The sequence below is a fragment of the Ochotona princeps genome, chromosome 9 (assembly GCF_030435755.1).
Source record: "Ochotona princeps isolate mOchPri1 chromosome 9, mOchPri1.hap1, whole genome shotgun sequence".
Lineage (NCBI taxonomy): Eukaryota > Metazoa > Chordata > Mammalia > Lagomorpha > Ochotonidae > Ochotona > Ochotona princeps.
In genome coordinates, this window is record NC_080840.1 from 40,107,434 (window position 1) to 40,113,058 (window position 5,625).

Here is a 5,625-nt window from a genome sequence, read left to right on the forward strand (position 1 = left end):
AACGGAATGAAACTGGAAATAACAACTTCAATACCTGCATAAAAATATGTAAGGACTTAACAACTGAACAATTTGTTCCTGAATCAAGAGTGGGGCATAGAAGAAATCAAAAGAGAAATCTAAACAAACAAAAATGGATGACAACACAACAGATCAGAACTTGTAGGATAAAAAGAGAGAGAGAGAAAGAAAAATTTTAAGAGGAATGTTTACAACAATGAATGGCTGAATACAGAAATCTGAAATACATTAAATAAATGATCTAATAATGCATCTCAAGAACCTAGAAAGACAAGAATTAGTTAAATCCAAAATTAGTAGAAGAAATAATTAAAATTAGAGAAGTAGTAAATGAAATTGAGGCAAAAATACAAAGGATAAGTGAAATGAGTAAATTTAAAAAAAGTCAACACACAACTGCCACAAATGACCAAAAAAAAAAACCAAAAAACAAGGGAGACACAAATAAGTAAAACAACTTAAAAGTTATAATAAATATCAACCACAGAAATAAGGATTATCAAAAATCATTACAAATATTGTATATGCCAAAAATGGAATATCTCCAAGAAATGTATACATGTATGGACACATATAGTCTAAGATGGAATCATGAAGACACAGAAAGCCTAAATACATCAATAACCAAGACAGAGATTTAATCACTACTAAAGAGCCTCTCAACAAAGAAAAGCCCGGGACCTGATGCTTCAGTGCTGAATTCTATGAAACCTTCAAAGAACTAATTTCAATTCTTCTCAACCTATTCAAAGGACCTGAAATGGAGGGAGTCCCACCAAGCCCCTTCTCTGAGGCCAACATCACCTTAATTCCAAAGCCAGAAGATACAACAAAGAATGTGACATGCAGAGCGGCATCCATGAGGAACATAGGTGCAATTCTCATTCTGAATTTTGCTTCTGTCTGCAGCTTCCTGCTAAGGAAGATTGAAGAGGTAAACAATTGGGTTCCTGCCCTTGTGTTGAGCTCCCAGCTGCCACTTGAATTCTGAACAATCAGATCGCACAGCTCTGCCTTTATTGTGTTCTTAAAAAAAGAAAACAGAAAGAAAGGAAAGGAAAAAAAAACTTTTAAAAAGAAACAAGTAAATTTTCTTTCCTGTGTATAAACTCTATATGAAATCACTTGTTGCCCTCTTCTTCAAATTAACAAATACAAAATTATAAAAGCCATTTAAGAAATCAATGAGAAACAGGATCACCTAAAACTCTTTAAGCTACTAGAAAAGAAAATTAAAAAAAAAAAAATACAGAGACATGGGATTTAATTAGATGAGTTTCAGGTAAGACTCCCGTTCAGTGTCTCTACAATTATTTCATTCTTCCCCTTTTCTGTGTTTGATTTTTTTCTTGGATGTTTCACATCTATTCAAAGCCACAGAAAGGGAGAATTGACTTTCTGCAGCTCTTCAAGATTCGAGGCACAGCTACCCAGAGGACCCTCACAAACATCGTTATGTCTTATTGGCTTATATCTGGCCAACTGCTCATTCCTGAATTAATCCTGTCAGCTAAAGAAATTGAAACAATTTACATTACCTGAAAAAAAAAAAATCACTCTGTTGAGAGAGATAGGAGTAAAGTGATTCAGATAAAATAATCAATGCTCATTCAGAATCAGGAAAAAAGGACAAGTCTCTTCCTTGAAAGCTTTTCGACTATAGAAAAGCAGGGACAGATGTTCACATTTTGCAGAACTACCCTCTATACTTCCCAAACACAAAACACAAAACTTTAAAGGAAGCACAGTGTCCAGGTGAGCCATTTCTTAGATTCACTCCCATATTGGCATCCTGAACTCAGGGTATATGACAGATAGTGCCTGAGACAGTGGCTCTAGCATATTTAATTAACTAAGTCTAAGATGAAAAAATACAATATAATATAAAACATTTATACATTTAATAAGATGATCATAGGCTATTTAGTTCTACTTGAAGACAGGAGTAAGATACTTAACAAGAATTTAAAGCTTTAAGTACCAGATAAATCATCTATTTAAATGATATTTATATAATTAAATTATGAAACAGAATAGTATCTTTAGATACTAAATGCCGGATCAAAACCCTAAGACCGACCAATTAGTAAGAAAAGGTCTATGAATATTTGAAATATTAGAGTAATATAATAAATATCAATATTTTGAACAATTGCAATAGGTATTAGAGAAAATAAGCTGGTGATTAAAGACAGAAAATAAGATCATGAATGCATTGTTTTGTTCAACAAATATTTACCCTGTAACCACCCCACAGTTAGTAATGTATCATTTTTCCCAAGAGGCAGATCATCCCATCCTACCAAATACTAATTAAAAGCTGTTTCATATTAACAAAACTGCTATTCTATCCAGAATTAAAGTATTTTTTCTAATGTAGCCAGTACTTCAATTTGACATGTTAGTCAAGCTATCATTAACGAAAAAACAAAACAAAACAAAACAGAATTTGATAAAGCAGTAAAGAATTTGCAAGAGAAAAAAAAACACTGATGTCAATATATGGCTATTGTAGCAGAAAGGTGAAAAATAGAGGTGCAGGAAATTTTGCCTACAAGTAAGAAGTTTCACAATTTCAGATGATCTATAGGTTTTCTTTTTTTAAAAGATTTATTTATTTTTATTACAAAGTCAGATATACAGAGAGGAGGAGAGACAGAGAGGAAGATCTTCCGTCCAATGATTCACTCCCCAAGTGACCACAATATCCAATGCTGTTGCGATCCGATGCCGGGAACCAGGAATCTCTTCCGGGTCTCCCACGCGGGTGCAGGGTCCCAAGGCTTTGGGCCGTCCTCAACTGCTTTCCCAGGCCACAAGCAGGGAGCTGGATGGGAAGTGGAGCTGCCGGGAATTAGAACCGGCGCCCATATGGGATCCTGGTGCGTTCAAGGCGAGGACTTTAGCCACTAGGCCACCATGCCGCCAGGTCCAATCTATAGGTTTTCAAGATTTGTGGCTTTTTGGGAAGCAAGAGCTAAAAAGAGAGGGAGGACTTTAGCCACTACTGGCCTACATTCAGAACTCAACTAACACCTGCTGATGTGGATGTGGGGAGAAAGGCACCCTCCTTCACTGCTTGTGGGAGTGTAGGCTAGTCCAACCACTGTGGAAATCAGTATGGAGAGTGCTTGGAGAATTGCTAACAAACCTGTCACATGACCCAGCTATCCTGTTCCTAGAAATACACTCAGTAGAGGTGAAATCTGCATATGAGAAGGGGATCTGTAATCCTATATTTTCAGGAGCACAATCTACAATAGCAAAGACATGGAAACAATCCAGGTATGTGTCCAAAGAAGAGTGGATAAGGAAACTGTGGTGCATCTACTCCATAGAACATTATTTACCTATTAAGAAGAATGGAATTATACTATTTAAAACCAGGTAGTCCCAACTAGAGACCATTATGCTCAGTGAAATGAGCCAATCACAGAAGAACAAATACCATATGTTCTCTCTTATATAAGAAAATCAACATGGAACGTGCAACTTCAACAATCCAAACCATACTGTTTTTTTGGTTTTTTCGTTTCCTTTTGTGGCTGTATCCCATGTGTTTTGCTGTTTTTTAATTTCTGGTTTGTTTATTTCAAATAATTTCTCTTTTCGAATTCATCACTGGATCATGGATTACATGGTGGCATCATTTTTCCCAAGAGACTTTTGTGTTTCCTTTTTGTCACTCATGTGTTGGTTACTCAGTGGCACATTTTTTCATGGTGCTGTACTTTGTTGTTGTTATTATTGTTGTTGTTGTTGTGGCTGTTCTAACTCATACCAGTTGTTGACCTTGTTTCATGGCTTTTCAGTTATGGAAATGTATAGTAATGGAGTACTGGGATCTATCATATACAGATGTAAGGGAACAATGGAACATGCATCCCTGCTTTCAGACGAAAGATGAATCCCTAATGAAACTGTTGGATATGTGTAGACAATGGGACACTGGACTGTCTGACATTGTCTGTACTAACAATGTTGGGGTACACTTAAATAAGAGACTGATAGAATTATGATTCCATATGAAGGACTACACCATTGTAGTATAATGGGGCATATCTGTTGGGTGGTGGGAGTTTGGGGTGGTGGGAACCCAACCTATACGAAATTGTACCACATAATTCAAAGTTAAAAATAAAAATATATTTTAAAAAGAGAGAGGGAAATGAGAGAGAGAAAGAAATTGAGAGAAGAGAGAGAGAGAAAATGAGATTGAGAGAGAGAGAGATTGAGAGATAGACACAACAGCTACGTCCATGCCAGGAAAAAGGCAATATCCAGCAAATCCATTCTTATATTCTATTAGGGTGCCAGGAACTCATATTCTTGGGCTACCATCCTTTTGTCTTCCCAGGGACGTGAGCATGGGGCTGGATCAGAAATAGAGCAACTGAGACTCCAATCAGTGCTTCCATATGGGCTTCTGGCTTTGCGAGTGTTGGCTTAACTCACTGTGCCACAACACTGGTCCACTATGATCCACATTTAACACACTAATGCTGATGCTCTCACAGTTTCTTCTTAAAAAATAAAAGCCAAATCTCTACCGGAGATTACTAAGTTTATTTAGGAAAGATCTTTCCCTTCCTCCATTTTGAGGAAGGGGATAGTTACATCCCTACCACAATGTGTGAAAAATCTAATCAAGTTCTCTATCTCTCTACCAGTTTACCAATGAGAAGAGCCACCAGAACTTCATGGGGAAACAGGGACAGTTATGATTAGTTTTAACACTAGATTGTGACTGCACTGCCCCAGGCTATTTGTCTCCTGCAGTTCATTTGTAGTGTCTCCATTTACTCTGTGCACATCATCCGCCTGCATTTGCTCTCACTGAGCATATTCTAAATGCCGATTGGAGTTCATTTCAATTGAGTGTTTTATTTTAATCCTCTTTCTACTAAAACTCAACTTCTACATGTTTAGATATTGATAATATATTGATTGTATTTATACATTAGCACTATATTGATGTGTTTATATGTGTATATCCTAAATAGTTCACAGGGCAAAAAACACATTACAAAAAATAACAGGGTTGACACAAAGTAAATTTCTGGGATGTGCTGTCAATATAACTTCATGAAGACTGGTAAACATTCATTTTCTGTTTTCCAAGTGTGATTAGCATTTTGATTTCTATACTACTTCATGATGAACATCACGAATGCATAAAGAAATGAATAGATTTCCTCTATAAAATTGATAATGCTAAGTATAAGTAAATGTGCTTGCCAAACGTACCAATATTTTTGCATGACTTTTATGACATCACAATCAGTGAGGTTCCTCAGCATCAACATCCCACACACTGTTCCCAAAACCCTATTGATTTTCCTTAACAATTCTGCTACTCACTGTGCTAATTCATCCCCTTCCTATCTTCCTCAAATCTATGAAATCCCTTCTTCATTATTCACTTTTAGTAGGTGACCTTTAATTTTTTTCTCTTAGAAAATAGTAGCTGTAAGAAGAAAGTTACCACATCTTTCTACTATCCAACTGCAAATGGTCCTGCTCTTATGTCTGATCTGTGTGGATATTGTCCAATCTGAAGACAACCCTTTTTCTTGTGAATTGTTTTGACTTTCTCTTATCTTC